Consider the following 26,587-nt stretch of genomic DNA (forward strand, 5'->3'; position numbering starts at 1 on the left):
GGACGCCATGGATTTGGGAGGAGGGTTAGGATTAGTGGAACTGCCGTAATGTGAAAGGACGGGATGACTAGGAGCGGTTTATCGATTGTAAAAATGTTGAGTGGAGGGGGCGTGCGAATGGTAGGGTAGTGGCTTTCCTGGTGGATAAATGGATTCATGCACAGTACTATGGGGGCCCAATTAGATGTCATGTCTACTCGACGCCCAATTAAATGGCTTTCGATGTCATGTCAAGCGTCGGGAAAATTACCGGTGACACAAAGCTTTCCATTCTCCCATGATATGGGCTTTCGAGAGCCATTGGATCTGAGATCGAACGGTTGCATGGCGTGATTCTAGACCTATGGGTGAATATCCTATCCTGGAGGGTTATTCTGCAAATTTTCAGCAACTTAGCATGCGACCGTTCGATCTCAGATCCAAGGGCTGCCAGCAGCCCATATCATGGTCGCGCCTACCACGACCGCCAGCTCGCTCGCGCGGTCGCGCCCTTGGAGATTTAACACGGTGCATTAGGCTATCTGATGTTGGCATGTCATACATAGTCATCACTTAGTCACTCATACAACAAGGTAGCTATAAGGTTGGCTATAAGAGTATTTTTTTGTTTACTTCTCTCTATCTCTTTCTTCATAGTATTTATTGCATTTGCCAGGGAGTGACCTCTTCCAATGAAATGATGCTTAGATGAGGTGCTATGGGCATTAAATGGCTTAGCAACTCAAGTCCCCAATGCATAGGTGCTTAGTTTTTTGTTGCTAAGTTTGCTTCATCTAGGTACACGCGCTTATCACCATTTCTTCCTGGGGTCACCAAACTAGTCTCTCTCTTCTTAATTAACTTGCCACATCGGACTTTATGCCTATGTGGCAGGCTTAGCACCTGTAGGATCAAGTACAATAGTGGGCTATAAGCCCGCTTTACATGGCATTTTTGCATATGTGGGAGAAAGAGGCAAGGAAAAAGTGGAGGAGTGGGCTCTCAAGCAAGAGCCAACCTCTACATGGTGGAGCATCGGGAGAGGCACCTGTATGGAGGTGGTCAGGAATCGGGAGACTCACGCCGGTCGTAGTGCCGCAGTTAAAATGATAATGGCAAGTCAAATCACTAGGTCCCACCTGTCCAACAGTAATTCACTGTCAAATCACACAACCCTACGTTTGCAGCAGCCTACTCCCTCATTTTCTCGCGTCTCTATCGAACCGACTAGGCGGAACTGCCCCACCCTCGACTTTTAAATAATATACTATTCTAATTTTGTATCCATGGATTGCGCCATGGAGCAAAGCCTCAAGAAAATGGCGGTACACATGTATGGAGTATACAGCACGCCCGCCGCGTTCGTGTCGCACCCTAGATGGTCGGTCGGTCTGGCACACCGCTCTCCGAATGGAACGTGTGTCATATTGCGTTTGCACACACATGGGACTGCATGGCACACTCCTCGGCCCCACAAGTTGGGTGAGTTAATAGAAGAGAGAGAGACGAGCGATAGTACTACTAGAGAAGTGTTGTAGGAGTACATACGTTGGTACCTGGACGATCCCTGCAAGACACGGAAGATCAGTTCGTCCATGCATGTGACCAGACTCCAGCAGACACGCCTGGATTGGCTATCGTCTACATATCATGCAGGTTGTGTTGTACATGGCTGTAGTTATGGTGAGAAATCTAAAAAAAGGTTTCTTGTCATCTCGCAAAATTAGGTGTCATGTGCTTCGGATCACTGTGAGGGTTAAACAGGGACAACTGAGTTGGGCAAGTCATTGGGGGCACATGCACGAAGACTACTCGGCTGCCATCTAGGTCAAGCCAGCTATGTTAATTAGGACATCTATCAACGGACCCCTTTTCTATGAGTTTATGTTTAATTTGAGCTTTGATCCTCGTCTAGTTTGTCCGTCGGGATTCATCTTGTCTCCTTTGGGCAGTGAGGTTATGATTTCTTGTCATGTGTCATTTTTTCATGTTATATGTTATAATCCGGTGCTTCAGATCAAAATGACGACAACTGCGCCTCCGGGGCACGTGCATGAAGACTTCTTGACAGTCATTGCCGAGGTCAAGCCAGCTCCGGCCGGTAGACAAAAGAAAACTAGTACTCCACTATATAGGCAGGAGCCTGCGCGCTTGCTTGCTAGTGTTTCTCTCTTCACACTGTCTCGTCCTCTCCAGATCTAAACACGACAGCGGTGGCCACACTCTCTCTCTCTACTCACCGCTGGTCACAGATCCAGCCGGATCCTCTCCGGCGGGGAAGGTGAGAAGGTGCAACGTTCACGCGGTCATCCTCGACGACGGCTCTTACCCACTGCCGGCGCGCCCCGATCAGCGTGCCTTGCCGTTCTCTCCCAAGCATCGCTGGTGAGGGAGGGCCTCTGTAAGTGCATCTAGTGCCACCCCTAGTTGGTTTTGGAGTATTGACGACAAACCTAGTTGAGGGACTAATGTGTTTGTGAGAATTGCAGGATAACATAGGTAGAAGCCCCCCATTGATTCAGTTTTCCTACCAGAGATGACCCCTAAAAATTTATGAAGACATTAAAGTCAAAGGTGGTAAGTGAATACATTCACCTTGAAGACTATGACAAGAGAAGACATCGCATGAAGACTATGGAGCGCGAAGACTTAGATCTTTCATAGTTCTTTTTCTTCTTTGTTGAGTCATAGGAACCACTGTAATGTTAAGTGGGGTCCAAGAAAACCAGTCAGAATGACTGAAGTGATGCTTAACCAAAATCCTATGTCTTCAAGTGAAGACTATGAGAGCGAATCTTGTTCAGAGTTGGACAAGTCAGCTTTGCTTGTAGCCCAAGTAAAGTTGCCGTGTGTGTTTGAAATCTGACCGTTGGAACACGTGTCAGTTCCTTAGTGACCCAGGGTCATTTCGGACAAATCAGGTCGGGTTGCCTAGTGGCTATAAATAGCCCACCCCCTACAACCATAAACGGTTGGCTGCTCAAAGTTAAAGTACGGCTTTTGTCGTTTGAGAGCAACCCACCTTGAAACCTTTGAGAGAGAATTCCTTGAGAGGATAAAGCCCTAACCATCCAGAGCCAAAGAGTGTTAGGCATCACTTAAGTCTTCTTGTCTGTGTGATCTGAAGACTTATTACACTTGAGGACTGTGAACCCTCCAGCCGGTTAGGCGTCGCGTTCTGAGCATCCAAGAGTCATTGTGGATCGCCGGTGAATGAAGTCTGTGAAGGTTTGGAAGTCTACCTTGAAGACTTACCAGAGTGATTGGGCGAGGACTGGGTGTCCTTAGCTCAAGGGGAATAAGGTGAAGACGAGGTCTTCTGAGTTGAATCTCAGCCTCCCTAACCAGACGTACAGTTGTCACAACAACTGGAACTGGTCCAACAAATCATTGTCTTCAACGAATCACTGGTTTCATCCTTCCCTTCCCTTTACTTACTGTTGGTTCTTGTGAAGTCATTGAACGATAGCATCACCGTTCGACTTCACTGAGTGATTACGTTTACTGATTGGCTTCTCAACATCTTCCTACCTGATCCTTACTGCCTAGCTGCTATTTGTCATTGTGCTTTCACTTCATCGAATACATGACTATGGTTTGCCTAGTGTAGTCTATCTTCCGCTGCATGATAATAGGTTTATTTCTATCGTTTGTCTTCGAAACTTACATGTTTTGAAGACTTTCATAAAAATCGCCTATTCACCCCCCCTCTAGTCGATCACTAGCACTTTCAATTGGTATCAGAGCAAGGTACCCCCTTGTTCTGTGTGATTCGGTTTAACCACCTGGAGTTTTAGCTATGTCGACTGCAGGGATAATTAAAGTCTCCGTTGCATGCCCCGTCTTCGATGGAACTGAATATCCCTACTGGAAGAATAAGATGCGCATGCATCTTGAAGCCATTGATGTCGACCTATGGTATGTCGTCAAGAACGGCGTTCCCAAGGCTGGAGAAGGTGTCACTGCCACTGATGTCAAGAAGTTCGTTCAACTGGACTCTACTGCCAAGAATATCATCTGTGGTCATCTGACCAAAGGACAGTATGGTCGCGTGAGTGCTTTGGAAACATCTAAGCTAGTCTGGGACTGGCTATCCAAGGTCAACGAAGGCATCTCAACCCAGAGAGATCAGAGAATCAGTGTCCTTCGCAACCTCTTCAACCGCTTAAAGAGAAATGACAATGAGAATGTCCAGCTCACGTTCGATCGACTCACTAACATCACGAATGAGCTTCAAGCCCTCGGCGCTACTGAGATCACCAAGCATGAAGTCGTCAAGACACTCCTGAGATCACTTGACAGCTCGTTTGCCACCCTAGCCCTGATGATTCAAGAACGTCCTGATTTCAAGACACTCGATCCGTCTGACATATTTGAAAGGCTCAACACACACGAGTTTCAGCTTTCTGAGAAAAGAGACATCTACGGTCCCAACTATGGGCGAACTCGTGCCTTGAAGGCAAAGGCTGTCTCCTCATCTGAAGAAGAGTCTGACAGCAGTTCTGATGATCCTGAAGACATTGGAAGGGAGCTTGCTATGCTTGTGAAGAAGTTCCAAAAATTCACCAAGAAGAAAGGCTTCCGAAAGTCTTCACGATCAAGCTCAAGGAATGATGAAGCTTCTGCTCATGACTACAAGAAGAGAACATGTCACAAGTGCAAGAAACCTGACCACTACATCTCTGAGTGTCCGCAGTGGGACAATAAGAACAACAAGAAGAAGAAGAGCAAGGAGTATGACTCTGACGACAAGAAGAAGAAGAAGAAATACTCAAAATATTCTTCGAAGTCTTCCTCCAAGTCTTCATCACACAAGAAGAGCTCATCTGGCAAGGCACGTGCGTTTGTTGGCAAGGAAATGGACTCTGAGGATGAGTCCGCATCTGAGGAGGCGGAGGTGGAGTCTGAGGAGGAGTCCGATTCTGGCATTGCAAGTCTGGCTACAGCATACGTTGCCAAGTCCATCTTCAACACTGAAGAAAATGACTTCATCACCGACACCGATGCAAATGACAAGGACTACTCCGCTCCTTCCTACTGCTTCATGGCACGTGGTGCCAAGGTAAACACACGCACAATATAATAGGCACCAAATGGATATATCGCAACAAGCAAGATGAGCATGGTCAAGTTGTCAGAAACAAAGCTCGTCTCGTTGCTCAAGGATACACTCAAGTTGAAGGGATTGACTTCGATGAAACATTTGCTCCTGTGGCTAGACTTGAAGCCATACGCATACTGCTGGCCTATGCAAATCATCATAACATACTTCTGTATCAAATGGATGTGAAGAGCGCTTTTCTCAATGGCAAGATTGAAGAAGAAGTGTATGTCGCACAACCACCTAGCTTTGAAAATCCAAAACATCCTGACATTGTATACAAGCTCACCAAGGCACTGTATGGCCTCAAACAAGCCCCTCGGGCTTGGTATGACACACTCAAAGACTTCCTGAAGAGCAAAGGCTTCAAATCTGGTTCCCTCGACCCCACTCTCTTCATGAAGACATATGATGGTGAACTGTTTGTGTGCCAAATATATGTGGATGACATTATCTTCGGCCGCACCAATCAGAAATATAGTGAATAGTTTGGATATATGATGCAAGAGCAATATCAGATGTCCATGATGGGTGATCTGAAGTTCTTCCTTGGTCTTGAAATACGTCAGCAACACAACGGCATCTTTATATCTCAAGAGAAGTATCTCAAAGATTGCCTGAAGAAGTTTGGTATGCAAGACTGCAAAGGCTTCACGATGCCAATGCCAGCCAAACATCATCTGGGTCCTGACGACAATGGTAAAGAGTTCGATCAAAAGGTATACCGCTCCATGATTGGTTCTTTACTTTATCTATGTGCATCTAGGCCAGATATTATGCTTAGTGTTTGCATGTGTGCTCGATTCCATGCAGCACCAAAGGAATCGCATCACTTAGCTGTGAAGCGAATTCTTCGATATTTGGCTTACAGCCCAACTCTAGGATTATGGTATCCAAAGGGCTCAGAGTTTGATCTGGTTGGATTCTCGGATGCTGATTATGCTGGTGACAAGGTGGATTGCAAGTCTACATCAGGCACATGTCATTTTCTAGGACGATCACTTGTATGTTGGTCTTCAAAGAAGCAGAACTGTGTATCTCTCTCCACTGCTGAATCTGAATACATTGCTGCTGGATCTTGCTGCGCTCAGCTTCTGTGGATGAAGCAAACCCTCAAAGACTATGGCATTCATTTGAAGCAAGTGCCACTCTACTGCGACAACGAAAGCGCCATCAAGATTGCCAACAACCCAGTTCAGCACTCGAAGACAAAGCATATTGAAATTCGTCATCACTTTCTCAGAGATCATGTTATGAAGGAAGATATTGATATCATACACATCAACACTGAAGAGCAATTGGTAGATATCTTCACCAAGCCCTTGGATGAGAAGAGATTTTTCAAGTTACGGTGTGAGCTAAACATCTTGGAATCCTCAAATGTCCTGTGATCAGGCACACATCCTAACACTTATGCATATTGATGACTTAGATGTGCAACACACGAAGTAAAGTATATCTTCAATCAATGAAGACATACATTCTAAGTGTGAATACATTAATGTGGAATTTGACTTCGGAGTGCCACGATAATTGTGCGCCGTGTCTGGGTCTAATACTTCCTATACGGTGGGTAACACCACCACAAAATTCGTCTGTTTGAAGTGTTTTACCCATGGTGTTACATTTTCTCTGTCTTCACATTTGATTTGGCTTCAATGTCAACATGTCTTCATGATTATCTTCATTATGTTGATCATATATATATATACTAGTGTTCTGTCCTCTACAGCATTCACCTATATCTATGTCTTCTTGTTGAATCCTTTGAACGTGAATGTGATCGGACCCTAACCTCTCTATGCTTTCTATCTCAAACTCTATCTCTCCAAATCATATGCATTCTATTGAAAATGTCGAATATCTTCTCTGCGTCCTTGTCAGCAGAAGATACAGAGACAAACATTAAGTCCGTTTTCAATGCTAATTCCTTCACCTGAAACCCGGAGAAGTGGGAACGACCACCCGACAATCCAGGCGTGCGTGGGAATGTGGAACAACCTCCGATATGTTGCATGATGGCCACGTGTTCTTCAGATGTGAATCGCCAGGGGCACCTGTGTAATAACGATGTGCCGTCCCTGTCCCTATAAATACACGCCTTACCACAGTCATTATCCTTTCTTCCACTCTCGCACGAACCCTAGCGCCACCGCTAGCCCTCGACGACACCGGCGACGAAGCGCTTAGCTGCCGTGACCTCTCCGATGCCGTCTTCACGCCGGCCGTGGACATCGTCTTCTTCGCCGTCGCCGTAGGTGTCCTCCGTCGCCAAGTTAGGGCACGGACGAACGAACTGCTCGGCCTCCTCTTCCACTCCGTCTATCAGTTCCTTGTGTGGTAAATAAAACTTCCTTTTTACGGCCTCTTTGATCCTATAGATTCGTCACTTTCTACCACAAGCAGTTTCTGTTCACACAAGTTGGATCCACTTCATACTGCATCTCATATTATGCCTAGTATGTTCACTTATGCTTCACAAAGTAGTTAGATTCCTCACTTGTACTGATCTGTGGATCCGTACAAATCTGGAACCAACTCCTTATCTATGAGTGAATGTCTTTGCACGATGAGGTCAATGTCTTCTAAACTGATTTATCTTCAAAATCTTCTGAGAATGCATATGACCTCTTCCCCTCCCCTCGCACCTTAATGCTGTCACAGGTACATGTCCGCGGGAGAGTCCCTTGGTTCTCATAGTCTGCATTCATTTGCAGAATTCTTACAGCATCACATAAATTCTCCCGAAGCCAGTTCCTGTTTGTCCAGCAAGCGAAAGCCCTTGAAGCCTTTGAACGTATTGAAGCCATTCAGTTTAAAGTTCATGGCTGCAGAAAAATCAGCAAGAAAGGGTGGCAGAAAGCATCGAGGTGCAACATCAAGAGATCTACCTGATAACCTCTCAGAACTGTACAAGACAGATCCAGAAGAGGATTACAATCAGCGCAAGACACGAATCCAATGGATTCGATGATATTGGGCAGAACAGTGGTTGAAGTACAGGTTTGTAACAAAGGAATATGCTGAGAAGAATGCCATCAAGCTACCATGGGGAGACATCCTATACAAAAATCTTCAACCCAGGTCCAGAGATGAAGCCATTGAACAAGGCTTCTATCCCTGCATGGTTTGTGGACCACAGCCTGCGGATGCTGACCCATCGTCACTGCTCTGGTGTCGTGACGACAATCTGTTCAAGCGCAACTTCCAGTTTGCCCAGAATTCGGCGAAGCAGAACAAGAAGTCATTGGGACTAGACTTCAACCCTGGTCCCTCTGCTCCCCGTGCAGATGGCACCCGCGATGCCGAACCCAATGTCGCCGGTCCGTTCTACAACCTGGATGGCCTCATCACTCACATCTCTGTTCAAGGTGCCAAAGTGGATCATTCTGATGATGATGCTGACACTGATGAAGCCCCAGCTCCTACTCCAAAGCCGCAAAAGCCAAAGCTGCCTAAAGCTTCAAAGCCTGCCTCAGCACCAAAAATCTCATGGGCGAAGCCACTGGCTACTGCACCTCCTGAAGGCAGTGTGCAGTCTGAAGATCTGTCACGTATCTCCAAGCCCCCGAGAGTCAAGATGCCTCTGCCACACACCAGCCAAGAACTGACTGTTGCTGCCATTCTACGCAACGATGCCATTGATCTGTCCAGTGATGAAGATCTTGTAGATGACGCTCTTGAGCAACTGATCAAGAGCAAAGAAGAAGCAGAAATCTTCAACAATTTGCCTCTCTTTGATGTGGCAATCATCCACGACTTCATCGATGAGTGGTTTGACACGCCCAACCTCAGCTTTGAAGATCTGCAACTTCCCATTGGCCTCAGTGTCGCTTTCCATGGCGCCATTGCTTCAGAGTTAGCTATAGCCCAGCGCATCGTTGAACTAAAGCAGAAGATTGACTTTGAGAAAGCTCAGTTCAAGAAGCATATGGCCAAGCTCAGTGTGCAAGAGGTCAAGAACTTCAAGATCATGCTGCACGAGCTCAAAGAAGCCTTTCTCAAGAAGCGTGAAGAAGCTCAAGGTTCTCGTGAGCGCATGAAGAGCCTGGCTGACAAGTGTGTGTAAGCCTACAATGAGGCTGAGAAGCGCAAGGCCCTTGGGCATCCTGGCATTGACCCCAGGATGGCTGCAAAGCAGAAGAAGAAGAAGCCCGCTATGGTCGAACCCGACGCACCAAGACAGGAAGCACATCCCATTGTCTTCCCAACCAGCATGACTGGCTCGGAGCCAAAAGCCAGGTCTACCGCTTCAGAACTAAAGAAGATGAGGACGGCTGAGGCTGAAGCCAGAAAGAGGAAACATCCTGAAGCCTCTGCTGCCGCTCCCTCCAAGAAGAAGCGGAAGACCAAGAAGGAACGGGCTGCTCCCACAGAGCCCTTAATTGTTGAACCTATCTCCATGGTTCGCCCTGCCGCTGAACATCAAGAGCGCCAACTGACTGTCCATGAGCCTGCTTTCACAGAGGCTCATGACGCTGAAGACATACCAGCATCTGATCCCATCGCTGCTGAAGACATTGGTCACCATGACCATGTTGAAGATGATGTAGTTCTTCCTCAGATCAAGCACCAACAGGTATCATCGCCTGTGCTTACGCACAGTGAACTCATCAGCATTGGTCGTCCTCTGATGCCAATTGCTCAGGATGCATCATGGGCTGATCGCCCACAATAACAAGTCACACCACCCCGGCAAGAAGAAGAAGATGACTTTGAGGCCCAGCCAACTTCATCTCCAAAGGCGTCGCCAGCGTTACGCGGGCTTTGCAAAGGACCAAGGTCTCAAGTCTCCGAGTCTGAGGCTAAAACTATTGAAGACATTCCGGCTGCATCAGCCGATGACACTCAAGAAGAAGAACGTGTCCCTACTCCCCCAACTACTGAAGAAGTTGTTCTCGAGGAGAACGTGTCTGTGCCCGACCCTCCAGCTCATCAAGTGGAGGTAGAAAATCTTGAGGCCGCCACCACCAACACCAATGAAGCCACTCACGCTGTCATGGCTGAAGCAAATATGGAGCCTACACCAACCAAGAACCAGAAGTCAGCAAAGCCAATGATGCTACTGCTTCTGTTCCTGCGCCTGCTGCTGGTCCTCAGTTTGACTATCATATTGAGCATAGGCCTCAGGTACAGAAGCCCATGCCAAGGTTGCCCAGGTTTCCAGGTCCTGCATCAGCACCTGGATCCTTCAATGTCAACGGCTTCCAAGAAGACAACACCTTCTTCAATAGCTCCAAGAACCCCTACTCAAGGGAACGAATATCTTCTGATCGGTTCTAGAGCTATCCACAGCGAAGCTATTACTCATGCATTCTGTACAATCAAGGTCGCATCTTCCCACATATGCATCTTGACACCGAAGCAATAGCCGGTCTGCCCTGTTTGGAAGAAGCTCTGGATTGCTTCAAAGAGGTTGGATTGCTATCCTTCATCACCGACCAAGAGCACTGGAACGAAGAGTTGCTGCTCCAATTTTATGCCACACTTCACATACATGGTTACAACAGAGATCCGAAGACTTGGGTCCTTGAGTGGATGACAGGAAATGTTCATCACAAAGCCAAAGCCTTTGATATCATTGAGCTCACTGGTCTGCCCACTCCTGGAGATCTCTATGAACCTGGCTGTCAGCTTCACAGTGAAGCTATGGAGAGCATCTTTCACAAGCCTGAACTGAACATGAGTCAAATGCTCAGTATGATGAAGCCTTTGCCACAAGATGCTGCATATCCTAAGGAGTTCTTTGTTGAAGACCTGGAGTATCTGCCAAGGACTATCTATCACATTCTACGGCGAACTCTTTGGCCCATCAAAGGACATTCTCTACATACAAAATTGGAAGGTGCAATGAAGACTTTGGTCTTCTATATTCTCCATGGCAAATGCTTCAGTGCACAAGACTTCTTCGTTTGCCAACTTGCTGCATCAGGATCTGATCTTTTTGGCTTGAAGTTCTACGCTCCATGGATAATGCGGCTGATTAAACTCCACTCAGCTATCTCATATCAGCCATCTGCTCGCAATCATCAGATCTTTCTGCCTGATGTGGATATGTCCGTTGAAGCCATTTATCCAGAGCCTGCCAAGGAACCTCTTAGTCTTCAGAATGCGGAGCATCAAAGTTTCACTCAGAACATTGAAGGAGTTGAAGCAGTCACTCGTGTTTATCCTCTGGCTGGTACTACACCTGCACCTCATCGTGCCCTTACTGAAGCCACTGAAAGCACTATTGCCCACCGACCCAAGAAGCGATCTCGTGTTCTCAATGACCGAGAGCTTCTGGTTGCTCTTCATCAAAAATAGGATAGGCATCATGACTGGCTGAAGCGCCAAATGCACAGCCTCTTGGTGGATGTCAACCGCATTCGCAATCTTGCCACCAAGAATGCCTTCGTTGACCATGAAACCTGCCGGCATACATGGAAAGGGCTGACGCTTATGTGTTCTGAGGATGATCTTCAAGAGGATGGCTTCTCTGAACGTTTCAAGTTTGACTCCACACCTCCCCGAAGGACTGTGCTACGATGAAATCCATCTCTTGAAGACTCTGAGTTCTCTTCCTCTGCGGCAACTGTGAATGCTAGAGTGATCGAGGACGAAGATGATGCCACTTCATCTCCCCCTACTTCTGCACGCCTCGACACTGCCCCAAGTTCTTCTGCACCGCCGAACACCACCGACAACCCTGCTGCTTCACCTACTCTTCATGGGAACGAGTAGCTGCTCTATGTCTTCAAACCTTTTTGGTCCTCACTGACAAAAGGGGGAGAAGCATATGAGTTTGATAGTCTTCAAGCGGGTCCATATGGGCGGTTACTTTATGTTTTGCCTACTGTTTACAACTCTCGCTTTGATACATTTGGTTCTTTGAGTTGTAACACTTAAACTCGATGGTCGTCTGCTACTTATTTGCTATTTTGTGATGCGATGATAAATCCCGCATGTGCGACGATAAATTCCGCACTTAGATCATTTTGCAGTCGTCCATTTTTCATTATGCATGTCATTATCTTCACATACCCTTCATGCCTGATGAATTGTCATCATAAGTTGAAGAGGATCTCCACAAGTACAACCTGCCATGTGCATTTGCATTCCAAAATCAAATTACTTATATGCACATCTTCAGGGGGAGCCCTTGCAACTTATGAAGACAATTCCTTATCCTTTACAATTTCACATATTATATTCCCCGTTGAAAACTTCAACTAGTTTTTCATCAATCACCAAAAAGGGGGAGATGTAAGTGCATCTAGTGCCACCCCTAGTTGGTTTTGGAGTATTGACGACAAACCTAGTTGAGGGACTAATGTGTTTGTGAGAATTGCAGGATAACACAGGTAGAAGTCCCCCATTGATTCAGTTTTCCTACCAGAGCTGACCCCTAAAAATGTATGAAGACATTGAAGTCAAAGGTGGTAAGTGAAGACATTCACCTTGAAGACTATGACAAGAGAAGACATCGCATGAAGACTATGGAGCACGAAGACTTAGATCTTTCGTAGTTCTTTTTCTTCTTTGTTGAGTCATAGGAACCACCGTATTGTTAAGTGGGGTCCAAGAAAACCAGTCAGAATGACTGAAGTGATGCTTAACCAAAATCCTATGTCTTCAAGTGAAGACTATGAGAGTGAATCTTGTTCAGAGTTGGACAAGTCAGCTTTGCTTGTAGCCCAAGTAAAGTTGATGTGTGTGTTTGAAATCTGACCGTTGGAACACGTGTCAGTTCCTTAGTGACCCAGGGTCATTTCGGACAAATCAGGTCGGGTTGCCTAGTGGCTATAAATAGCCCACCCCCTACAACCATAAACGGTTGGCTGCTGAAAGTTAAAGTACGGCTTTTGTCGTTTGAGAGCAACCCACCTTGAAGCCTTTGAGAGAGAATTCCTTGAGAGGATAAAGCCCTAACCACCCAGAGCCAAAGAGTGTTAGGCATCACTTAAGTCTTCTTGTCAGTGTGATCTGAAGACTTATTACACTTGAGGACTGTGAATCCTCCAGCCGGTTAGGCGTCCCGTTCTGAGCATCTAAGAGTCATTGTGGATCACCGGTGAACGAAGTCTGTGAAGGTTTGGAAGTCTACCTTGAAGACTTACCAGAGTGATTGGGTGAGGACTGGGTGTCCTTAGCTCAGGGGGAATAAGGTGAAGACGAGGTCTTCTGAGTTGAATCTCAGCCTCCCTAACCAGACGTACAGTTGTCACAGCAACTGGAACTGGTCCAACAAATCATTGTCTTCAACGAGTCACTGGTTTCATCCTTCCCTTCCCTTTACTTACTGTTGGTTCTTATGAAGTCATTGTATGATAGCATCACCGTTCGACTTCACTGAGTGATTACGTGTACTGATTGGCTTCTCAACATGTTCCTACCTGATCCTTACTGCCTAGCTGCTATTTGTCATTGTGCTTTCACTTCATTGAATACATGACTATGGTTTGCCTAGTGTAGTCTATCTTCCGCTGCATGATAATAGGTTTATTTCTATCATTTGTCTTCGAAACTTACATGTTTTGAAGACTTCCATAAAAATCGCCTATTCACCCCCCCTCTAGTCGATCACTAGCACTTTCAGCCTCCCACCCCTTCTTCCTCGCTGCCGTAGTGTGGGCAAATTCGGCCTCCCGCTGCCCACCTAGCGACATCCTGTCGACCCTCAGGTATAACTTCCTTCAAAACCGGCCTTGCTCTACTTCCCGAGCTCCTGATGTCGCTGCATTTGTATCTTTTACTATTTCTCAGGCCCCCTCGTAGATAGGATCGATCGGCTGTTCGAGAACCACCTAATTTTTTACTGTTAAGAGGTAAAACTAGTTCATGCACTCAAATCTAGTAGTACTTGGTTCAAACAAGGAAGAAAGGGGGTGGGCGTGGGGGAAAATTTGTTACCTGAATCTAGGACTTGGTCGAAAGAGGAAATAATGGGGGCGAAAAGTAGCAGAGACTGGCTATCCAACTGGTCTCTAGATCTAATAGGGAAATAAAGGGAACGCAGTACAAACTCAATATAAACTCGATCTATTGGTTGAAAAAGGAAAGAAAGTGGGGACTGGGGGACAAGTCAACAGAGTAAGTCCAGCACTAGATTTGCTAGCCTCACACAGTATAAGGTGGCTATATACCGAACAAAAATGGGACCAACCCAGATATCCTCTTCTGATGTTTGTTGCCCTGAGCCGCTCTTATGTAATGCCACTGGTAAAATGTAGAAGTCGCACTGTTAAAAGTAAGGACACGTTAAACCAATATTGTTTTCAATGTAATGCCGCCAGTAATATGAATCAATGGCACTTTTTCATGTCCTGCTAAATTTCCCATTAAGATAAGTTGCTTCTTTTCGTTCGAGATGCAATTGTCCTGGTCTGTGCCCAAATACTGACTCTGTAGCAGCTGTTAATGTAATGTTGCTGGTAAAATGAAGCAATGGCACCATTAAAGTAATGTCGTATTTAACAGTTGTCATAGTTAATCCTAATGCCCACACTAATATCTACCAATGCTGCTAGAAATTGCTACTGTCCTTGTACGATTGCCATTCAGATAAGGAACATGCTTTTTTTCATTTGATGCATGCTTCATCACTTGTTAGTCACCCTCCTTTCCACCTTTTTTGTGCACACAAAGATATATATTTCACGCTTGATCTTAGTTGAACTGTACAAATGATATCCAAATTATAGTTGAACATTCCAGGAGCTTCACGACCAATCTTGATGTTGCTCAATTTTATTGCAACTAATGAAGAATAAGCTCTGCGGGTTACGTTTTCTGATGGAAATGGAACCGAGCTTGGAGCCCTTTTCTTGAAAAAATAAGAAGAAGAAGCTGCTAGCTTATGGGACATTGCTTCATTTTAGGTGAACTGCACCAAAAGGTCCCATGAATTGAATCATCCATGTTGGTGACTGGTGTCATCCCTTCTACGATGGTGTTGACTGTAGATATGGTTCCCATCACGACGTATGTTCCTTTTTGGTCTGACCGTTTGCCAAAGCTCCTGCATGTTGATCCTGCTCTTGTGCTAATGTTTTGGCACTCCCATGATAAAGCAGTAATGTTATTATTTTGCACCTTAATCTAGTGGCACTATTAATTTGAGGCAATGTTTTGCACCGCTAGTGCCATTGTTTTTTTTATATATCGAAAGAGGGGGTTCCCTATGATTTCATTAAAGAAACCCAACCATAGAGAACCATATGCCGACAACATCTCAGTGTAAACCGGCAGTTATGCAACTACTACTAGAATGGACTGAGTACTAGCAGGAGAAAAGTTTGCCACATAAGCTAGGCAGGTAGGGGGGCGCAGCACCAGCTCGACCAAGTTTGGATTACAACCCAAATGCTACCATAGAAACATCAGGGGGAAGATAGGGACTGAAAGAGCCAGCTTCAGCATCCCAGTCTAAGCACCCCCGGCCTTCATCCTTGCGACACACGGTACACCTTGTTTGCCACCTGCTTGACCCTAGTGTCACTGATAAAATGAAGTAATAATGCAGTTAAAATAGAGCGAGTGTCCTCTCTATCATTTCATTTCCAATGTAGATAAAGAAAGTGCTTCTCTTTGTTAATGTATGTTTCATCAACTAGTCCCATTGTTAATGTTTAAGCGTTTCTGCAAACTGGGGTGTTTAATTTTAGTTGATCTGCACAAAAATAGAGATTTGAATGTCTCAAGGCCCCTCCTTGTACTACCGCTATACACTGATGTTCATCACTGGCAGAAGGTGTATCGGGGAGACTTGGGACGATGTCCAGTATGAGGCGTGGCGTACCGTATGAGGCATCGCAGGGCCCATCTCGCCCTCGCAGCATGGCATACTATGATACTATCACAATATTTTCATCTATTTATTTTGCATGTTTCATCAACTAGTGCCACTATAATGTAATCACGCTTTTTCATTATCTGTGCAAACAGGGTTATTCAGCTGCATTTTGGTGGAACTGCACAAATGTATGGATGGAACCGGCATATATGCAGAGTGCGAGGTGTGCCAAGTAAAAATTACCGACACCAACCATGCTCCATGCACGCATTGGCATCCACCACCACCAGTGGGATGTGTGGCGCTCCCTGTGGACGGATCTTTCTCGGCAGCAAATCCTCTAACCAAATACTAGTAGCTTATACTGGCAGTTTTCTAGGGAGTACTCTTTTCTGAAAGAAGCACCAATCTATTTTTCTTTATTTGTACACAGTGTCACAACTTGGACCCAAAGGTCCAGAGCTATTTAAGGGTGATTGGCGTAGTACTCGGAGACTAATTGTAAGCATTATTTTCATTAGCTGTCACACTGATTGTAAGCATGAGCAGGTGGAAGATTAGGTTACTGCGAAGCTTACCTTAAACCCTACCGCCACCGTTGAAACGAGGCAAGCGTCGAGGGAACCGTGGAGAACAGCGGGGAAGCGACGTCGCGCCATCCGGCCTCCTCTTGTGGTGGGAGAACGAATACTCTTGTGGCTCCGGCTGGCTCTGCACCCTCATGAATGGCACACCGTACTCGATCGATTGGTTATCCTCTCGGTGCTCGACCTTCGACCTGTATGCCCACCACCTTCGCCTGAATTTCGCCTTGGGCGAATCTGTCTGCTCCATCGCCCAGAGGAGATACTCGATGAACTCGAAGTACTGCGGCATGACTACCGCCGAGGAGTTCATGTACATCGCGGCCCTCATCGCCGCCGTCTCGCTCTTTCGCATACATTGCCACATGGCCCTCACCGTCCTCGAAATCTCCCACTCATTGTCAAACCAAGTAAGGATCTCCTTCAAGCTGGCTAACTTTGCCTGGTCACCGCCGGCGATCTGCCTGATTCGCTGCTGCATCCTCTCCATAAATGTCCTTCTGAGTGGTTTGGTGCTAGCTTTGGAAGATGGGAGGAGAGACAGTGGTCTTGCAATAGAGAAGAGGGAGACGCGAGACGGTGGTTTTGGAATGGAAATGATGGAGAGAGAGGAGGTGGTTTTGCAATGGAGAAGAGGGAGAGACGACACAGTGGTTTTTGAATGGAGATGATGGAGAGGAGAGGAGGTGGTTTTGCAATGGAGAAGAGGGAGAGGCGACACGGTGGTTTTTGAATGGAGATGATGGAGAGGAGAGGAGGTGGTTTTGCAATGGAGAAGAGGGAGAGGAGCGTGCGGCAGCGATTTAGGATTGGACTAGAGGGCCGACGTGTTGTGACTGGATCAAAATCAAAATCAATTTACCCTTCAATTAAGAAAGTGACCCCACATTAACTAGTCTCCCTTTTATTCTGGGTCATAATTGACCATGATTTTCGCAAATAAAATATATGTTATACATTGCAAAAATAATATAATTTGAAAGTACATTCAGATACGAACCAAACGATAGAATTTTTGGTGACATGCGTTCATAGTTTGCCTGTCAAATACAGTACGTGGTCAAACTTTGACCCAAAATACGCAAAACAAAAAAAATACTTCCAAGACCAGCGCCGCTCTTCCGCTCTTCTCCTCTTAAACCACCGCCGCTCCTCTCCTGTTCCAATCTAAATCCAGCGCCGCTCCTCTCCTCTTCCATTTCAAAACCACCGCCCCTCCTCTCCTGTTCCAATCCAAAACCAGCGTCGCTCCTCTCCCGTTCTAATCCAAAACCAGCGCTACTCCTCTCCTCTTCCATTCAAAAACCACCGACGGCGAGTGAAGGTGCTATGGAGAAGTAGATCAATGGAGGAGTACAATCGATACGTGAGGATCGCAGACAGCGACCCTGTGAAGCTAGCTAGGATGTTGGAGATATAGTCTTGGTTTGATAAGAAGGACCAAGTAGCGGCCATGGTGACATCCATGGAAAAATATCTGCAACAGAGCGAAAAGGCAGCGATACTCCCGGAGGGAGTCACACGGGAGTACATAGAGCTGCTCCTCTGGGCCATGGAGCAAACAGATTCTTCGAATCCGATCGTGAGGGAGCGGTGGTGGGAGTATCGATCCCAGATGGAGCATCCACCAGAGATTGAAGGATTGAGCATCTACAGGGTGCCGTTTGTGAGGGTGTCTTGCCAGAGCGAGCCGGTGGAGTCTTCGTCGATCGAACCCAACTTCAAGAGGAGAAAAAACAGTTGGCCCGACGACGCTTCCCCGCCATCCTCTCCCTCGCCGTTCACATCGTCTCACGGGGCGGTTGTCTGCCGCCGAGGAATAGGAGGGACTGGCCCCCAGCCCAATAGTCGGGCAGGTTGTGAATTGTCAGGAGGAGCTTAGGGTTGTTAGTATTTGCAGGTTGTGAATTGTGTTTTGTGTTGTGTATTTTGAGAGTACTTTCATATATGAATGTCTTTTGAATTTTAGATTTGCAGTATTGAGCATATGAAGTATTTTATGGATTCTAGAGATCTATTTTTAGCACTTAAAAATGTAGTTTCATAGGAGTATAAAAGTGCAGACAATGTGATTCTCAGAGAAGAAACTGCAAGTTTCAGTTTCAGATAAGAAACTCCCAGTTCAGTTTCAGATAAGAAACTGCAACTTTCAGAGGCAGAGCATTTATATTAACACGGCCTTTTCAAACAGTGTTAATGTGATGTTGGAAGTTTTATTCATGGTCGAAACTGGAACTACTAGCCAGTTAACATCATGTTGATCAACATTCATGCATAGCACATCTTCATATGATGCACAGTCAAAAATATATGCTATTTTCAAAATGCCCACACAATATCGAGTCTGCAAAAAATAGAGAAAACGAGGGACGAAGTTTTGGCAAGTGTTCGACGTGGTGTGCGTAGATGAAAATTGGGACCCACATGTCAATAAAGGCAGAGGCAAAATTTTTGGAGATATTTTCTCTACACAGGTGGAATCGAACCCGGCGAAACAGCTGTCGGGTAGTGTCACTCGTCCACTAGGCTAGTTCACTTGTTTCGTTACTAATAAGGCACTTCCTCTGGTGGTGATCTCCTCCTGCGCCTTTGTGCGCTCTCCGCGACGCCGCTGTCTGCCGTTGTGAACATGCTGAACAAACGAGAGGAATTTGGAGAGGACGGTACGTGGAGAGGCGGACAGTCGGGACCCACCAGGTCTATGGCCGTACGCAAGCAAGTGCCTCATCGAAAAATACTTCCTCCTAATGCTACACTGACGTTGGGGCCCACGGGTTTGTCAACATAGTTACATTTTTTAGGTGCTTCAACGTAGTTACTATAGGAGATAAATTCATGACGAAGCCGGGGAGCTGGCAGGTATCATTTATTATCACCGGGGCAGCAAGTATCAGCTGGGTTTTGGGATGCCCCGTCTAGGCTTTCTTTTTTAACATGCGCAGCCCACGACCTCGGATGGGAGGTCCATAGGCCTGTTTGTATTTTCTTGAGGGCCATCATGTATCGACCGACCTATGGACCTCCCATCCGAGGTTTTATTTTTCCTGAAACACCGACAGCCCAATTTATGTATTTTTTTGAAGAAAACGCAGAGATCTGTTCTATTTTTCTATATAAGAATAGGAACGCCTGGTCCAACTTATGTTTCCCTTCTAACTATATTATATATATTTAAATTATTTTATATGTTATTATATATTATTGTTATTGTCATCATATATTTAACAGATACTTACATATGTAAGAAAACAATATCCCACATCTTATTAACTTATAAAAACAATTTCTTAACAATAAAATCCTGGATTTTTTGGCAACGAAAATCCTGGTGATTGTGTACAAAAGCTTGGTAAGATTTAAGGACCAATGTAATAATAAATCACTTATTATTTAAATATGTATATATAACAAAATGCTCAGCCCCTGTTTAATTTTTGATAACATTGCTGCGCCCACCCCAACATTATAATTAGATTCAGCCCAACAAAATCGTGTATTTCGACAAAGTGCAAATGGCCTGTAATTTGTTTTAGGAAAAACATAAATGGGCCGCATGGACGCTACATTATTTTTTCACCCAGCCTAGCTAATGGACTGTAATTCAAAAAAAGGGATCAAATTGACTATAAATTCTACCCCGCAAAAAAGACTATAAATTCTGAAAAATGGGTTGAATACGTGCCACATTTTTGGAGGCTGAAATGTGGGCCAATAGGTCGAAGCCAATGTAAGTCGTTGTCAAATTAGTCAACAAATGATTCTCACATCGTTAGCTGTTGGATTTACATCCAACGACCGGCATCCATCTTCAGTCTCTCGTCTTCTTCCTCCAGCGCCGCCGAGACCACCTGCTCCCGCCTCCTGCTGCTAGCAGCTCTGCTTAGCACACTTCGCTGTGAAGCGCTACTCCACCGTTGGCCAGGCCATCCCTCCACCCCTCCACACCTCCTGTTCTTCTCAACCGGCTGCCGAACCACACCACACTAGAAGCAGTTAACCCTCGTACTCCTCTCCATCTGCGACTCTACTCCCGCGTCTTCCCATCCGGCTCGTTGCTGTCCGGGGCCTCGCCATCGTCCACCACCTTGGATGCGCTCGGTGCAGAGTGGTCAACGAACGAGACCATCAAAAGTAGACTGTGCGTGGAGAGGCTGACAGCTGGGTCCACGGCTGCACGCAAGGAAATGCCTCCTTATTACGCGCAAAATAATGATTCCTCCACCTGACAGCTAGGACCCACCTGAAGGGCCTCTGTATTTCACAAAAAAATGTTCCCACCGCTGACAGGTCGGACCCACCAGCTATATCTTCGCACGCAAGGAAGTGCCTCTTTATTATGCACAAAAAGATTAATACCCCCTGCTAGGTGGGACCCGCAATAGTGGGAGGCTGACTTGTGGGCCAACTAAGTTGATAGGGACGGAGAGCTTTGTCAACTTAGTCAATATGAACGATTCTAGCACCAGTGACCATACGATGTCCATCCAACGGCCATAGTGCTTCTTCAACCTCTGGTCTTCTTGCTCCAGCCGCCCGAACCAGCACCGGTCGTGCCTTGTGCTCCTGCCTCCCATGGCCAGCTGCGATGCCGCAGAGGCCTCACCGCCCCCTACTTCTCCCACCGCTGGCCGGGTCATCCCTCTACTGACCCACACCCCTTGTTATTCTGCGGCGACAGCAGCCTCACACCGCAACGAACCAGTGAACCCTCATACTCCTCTACGCATGGGCATCCACTGCTGCGTCTTCCTCGGCTCCGCATCGTCCCCTTCCTAGGCCTCGGCGTCGTCCACCGCCCTGGTGCTCTCGGCGCGGCGTGGTCAACATGGTCAGGGAACAGCTTCCATCGGACGTGGACTGTACGTGGAGAGGCTGACAGCTGGGTCCACGGCCGCAACAAGGAAGTGCCTCCTTGTTACACGGAAAATAATGATTCCTCCACCTGACAGCAGGGACCCACCAGACAGGCAACCGTATTTCGCGAAAAAAACATTTCCCCCTTGACTGCTGGGACCTACCAGCGACATCTTCGCACGCAAGGAAGTGCGTCCGGGCAAAAAAACGATTCGCCCCCTGATTGCTGGGACCCACCAGCTACATCTTCGCACGCAAGGAAGTGCCTGATAGTCGGGACCCACCTGGTCGAAGCATATGCAGCGTTGTCATTCCGGTTGCGAACGTGTCCGTACATACTGGTCCATGTAGAGGCGCGCATGTAGCATGTACACGTACGTACAACGGCTAGTGTGCAAGAAAGAAAATACGGCCACATACGTACATACGGGCAGGGTCTCGAACGCCTACTCGCGCATACGTACAACCAGGGCTCGTGTACATGGCTGGGTCGGAATGGAGAAACAGCGTCGTCGTCATGTTCATGGGGAGCCAACTGGCTGGGTCAGAACAGAATGCGTTGTCGTGTTCATTGGGGGGCTTGGACGGAACAACTAACGGAAACGAGGCCTGGCGTACCATAGAACGGAGGAAACGGCCTTGTGTTCGACCGGCCACGGTCAAAACGGGATCCTGTTCATCGGGAGGGGTCTGGTGTACCGCAAAACAGAGGAAACAGACCTCCTACGGTCGAAACGGGGGTCCTGTTCATCAGGAGGTGTCGGGGATATAACCCGCGGCGTAAACCGGCCAGAAGTATAACCCGGCCGGACTTGGCGTTTCATTGGTAACCCGCCAGAGGATTGGTGACTTACGTGTCTGGCAGTTCACTAGTATGACGATTCACGAGCATGAAGACTCATTGGTAACCCGACGCGTGTTTTAGATGGATGACAAGGCCCAAGGCCCAGAAGGCTGGCTCATGTTATGGTGGGCCGGTTTACGAGGAAACGCATGAGGAACATTTATCTTACAAGGAGTTAAGACCTGGACTTGTATCCGGTTTGTATTAGATGGTATACTAGTCCTAATCCTAATAGGACTCCACATGTAACCCACCCCTCTAACATATATAAGGAGGGGCAGGGCACCCCGAGAGGGAGAGGGGGCAATAATCTCTAGGGCTAGACACAATTAGAGGAGAGCCGGTTTACGTCGACCCCCTCACGATCATAATGAGACCTAGCCACAAACAACATGTAGGGTTGTTACCAGATGATGTTTCCCGGGGCCCGAAGCTGTCTAAACCCTTGTCTTGCGTTGCGTCTCTCGATTCCGCTCAACCCCTCTCAAGCTACCACAAAGATGCATTGGCCTCACGACTAAGTCCTCACACTAGGACATCTGCCGTGACAAATCCACGACTATTGGCGCCCACCGTGATGCGACATGTTAAGTGCCACATACGGCCAAAAGCCCACTACCTGCAAGCAGATACAACTACGACCCGGAAACAGATACAACTATGGCCGGAAGTCTCGTGATTTGAAAACAAAGAGAAAATCCCGTGATGCGATATGCAAGTCTCGGTGACCACATCAAGGTATTAAAGTCGGTCAAAAGTACTACTAGGAAAAGGAAAATCCCGTGACGCGATCTACAAGTTTCGGTGACTATTACTTTGCTCAAGCCTGACAAATACTTCCCTTACATGGAGAAAGATGGATTCCATCATGCGAGATGTTAAGTGCCACATACGGCCAAAAGCCCACTACCTGGAAGCAGATACAACTACGACCCGGAAACAGATACAACTACAGCCGGAAGTGTAAACAGGATCGACCCGGTCTCGTCGTGCTGCTTTCCTTCACCGGCGTCACTTTTGGGTCGCCCCCAAGTTGCACGCTCGGACCAGGTTGCCATTCCGGCCGGTTGCGGCGTGCCTCATTGTCTTGCTGCCTCTACTCAATTCTGCCGCAACCGCCTCCGGGTCACCGCGCCCCGACGGCCCCTTCAGCCGCTGCAAGCCACTGCTAGCCAGAGTTGCAGCTGTTCACCTCCGCAGAAGTCGTCATGACCCTCTGCCATCTCCGCTTGTCTGCTGACTCGCCATCGAGATGCCGACCCAATATTCCGTGCTGTGATGACCCATAAAGCTAGCCACGGATTATCCAGTGAAGATGTCATTTTTTGACGCATGGGCATTGACTAATCCAAAGTGCAATAGTATACCACGCTGCTGATGATATACCATTAGAAAACGAAGCTCCGCTGATGGTGAGAAGTGTCTGATCTTTGAGCTAGTCGCCTTCCACCGCCGCCCCTGCTGCGGTCAAGCCGGCCATGCCTCTACTTCGAGTTGCCCCTGAGCGACCTTATCTTCAAGCCGTCGTAGCTCCCTTCGCCGTGGCCTTGCCTCAAAGCCGTTGTCGTGGCCTCTTCTTCGAGCCACCGGGCTCCGCTTCTGTGGTGGCTCGCCCCGTGCGACCTCGCCTCCACTGTGCCCCGGTGCGCTCTCCTGTTGGCCGCGTGAAAAATGGAAAAGTGAGGAGCAGACACTGGTCAATGTAAAATGCTAGCACGGCTAGTACCAAATGGAAGAATGGTGCAAGTATACATATAGTGTGCATGGTCAGTTACCTCACAGCAAAAGTATGATCCTGTCCTGGGGTGCTGTCATTGGACGTGGCGTCTACATCCGCACTATGTCAAATTGCTCAACAGACGTGCACAAACCGCTGCCCCTACGGTCCGGTCTACATCAACATGACGCGTCTGACTCGCCCGTCCGCGCGATTTACCGCGCCCGCGATTGGCTCGACCGCTGGCACCGGCTTATAAAATCGCGGCCGACTCATATGTCTGCTCCCACGGCCGACTCGCCCGTACATGATTTCAGCTTCATCATAGTGATCGTCAACTTCATGGCAGATAATTTCCGGCCTAACATATCAGGAGATATCCATCTAAGGTTTATTTTTGACGCATATTGTTTTTGTCAAAGAAACAATTACTCTGGTCGGCGTTATATATTTTTTACAGGATGATGATTCATTGTAAAGATGGTATCATGCCGTATCTATGGAGTGTGCAGACGTACATAAGTCGCCGCCTCTGCGGACCCGGTCTACATTAACTCACCCGTTCGTGCAGGTTACTGCGCCCGCGATTAACTTGTTCGTCCGTGCCGGCTTACAATGCCGCGGTCGACTCATCTGTCCGAGTTGCCTCTTATGCTGTGGTCATCTTTGCTGTCCGTCTCTCGCGGCCTGGTTTACATCAACATACCGGGCCACACTTGTCTGCATGAGCTGTTTATTGAGTATGAGCAAGTCACAACTTGGGAAGCCTGATTTTTCTTTCAACAAAATGGAGGAAAATTATCATATACTATCAACCACCATCTGCATTGGGTGGCCCAATGGGCAGGCACCCAAGTCGCCGCCACTACAGTTTGGTTAACTTCAAATAGCCAGTTGGAAGGGACCATTGGCCGACTTGCTGACACGGCTCATACGGGATCATTTATCACCCGCCGCAGTCACCTCAACCTTCTATGGATTCACATCGTGCTATCAACACCAATGATATACAACTTATGCCGGTTTATATCACGGTCAAATATGGAGAATCTCAATCCAACTCCTCGAGTCACCTTGAGACTTGGGGGCTACAATGATATGACTCAGCAAATGTTACTGGTTTTGAGTGAAGTCAAGAACCCCAGGACGTTGGAGGAAAAGATAAACCGGTCCCGGAGGCTACTACCATATTGATGAAAATTTAAAGGCCGTCAGAAAATTTCTGGTTCAAAATGATGAATACCGGTTTAAAATCCGGTTCAAGGGAAATCTGTTCTTCCACAAAGCTCTGAAGCTCTCGAATCTGGTTTAAGAATTTCCGGTTCAAAAAGAATTAATTTCTCGCAAGTTCGAGTCTAAAGGTCATTAGAAAAATTTCCGGCTAAAAATGAAGATTCCGGTTTAAGATCCGGTTCAAGGAAAAGATGTCTCCCATAAAGCTTTGAAGCTCTCAATATCCGGTTCAAAATCTCGGTTCACGAAGAATTTATCTCTTGCAAAAAGTTAAAGGTTGCCAAAGAGGACCTGTTGCCATGATGCACAGTTCATACATGGGTATCCTGCCTTATTGTCCTATCATATTGTTGATCACATGGGGGCTTCTGCTTTATAAAGCGGAGTTCTGTTTACCCATTGATCCGGCTTATAAAGCCATATATATATATATAATCACTTAGGGGCTTGGTCATATTCGAATCATAGCTACACCTCTTGATCGGCGTAAGGCCACCAGGGAAATCACTTGGGGGCTTGGTCGTATTCGAACCATAGCTACACCTCTTGATCGGCTCAAGGCCAAAAGAAAATTACTTAGGGGCCAAAGAGAGTGTTGCAAAAGCACAACTCAAACATAGGCACCCACTGAGCACAGCTCAAAATATTGCTTGGAGACTCTTTGCTTCGCAAAGAACAAAGAGTCTACACTTGTAATAGGCTATCAAGCCACGGCTTGGAAGCCAGGTGTATTCACCTAAAACCCCGGATTATCCTGCCTTCTTTAAGTAAGGCACTCCGCCTAGGTAAACCTGGTACGACCCGCGAACGTTTGACAGTCAATCTCATAGACCCTGAACTTGTCAAAGTTAAAACGTGATTGGTTAAAGATTGAGGTCCATCTTAAGAGGCTTTGTGAAATGGTTAATTCAGTGGCCTGGCAACCCATGAAAAGCCTCGTTTTGGAGCCTGGCAGCTCGTAAAAAGCCTCGCATGTTCTTTTTTGAGTTCTATTTGCCAAGTTTTTTCGCCTTTGTTGAGGTTCATAATATCTTCTGATAAACTGGCGTACTTGACCCGCTTGGCTTTCAACTACAAGTTGTTAGTACATGATCAGTTATAATCCGGTGCATTAACCCGGTCTGGTTTTGACTAACAAGTCTCCAGTGTTATAAGGAAAATCCAGTGTTTATTATATCCCGGTACGGTTATTATCATAATCCGGCAAATTAAGGAAGGAGTTCTCAAATACTCAAGATTGGGGTTACCACCCTCACTACAAGAATTGGTTAAACCAACGAGGTGATTCAATGTCACAGGTATCACCTATGTCATATTTGATTATCTTCAATTACAGCGTTGGTTATAAACCCTGGCTATTTATATGGGCATTATGACCCACCCTGTGGTAAACCGCCAAGGATTCTTGTGATCTACTTGTGTGCAAGATAAGAATGCATTCGGGTGGCTACCCACCCTGGCTTTCGATGTTAAGTCGCCAGGGCATATGTTATTTACACTT

The sequence above is a fragment of the Triticum dicoccoides genome, chromosome 2A (assembly GCF_002162155.2).
Source record: "Triticum dicoccoides isolate Atlit2015 ecotype Zavitan chromosome 2A, WEW_v2.0, whole genome shotgun sequence".
In the NCBI taxonomy this organism is placed as follows: Eukaryota; Viridiplantae; Streptophyta; class Magnoliopsida; order Poales; family Poaceae; genus Triticum; species Triticum dicoccoides.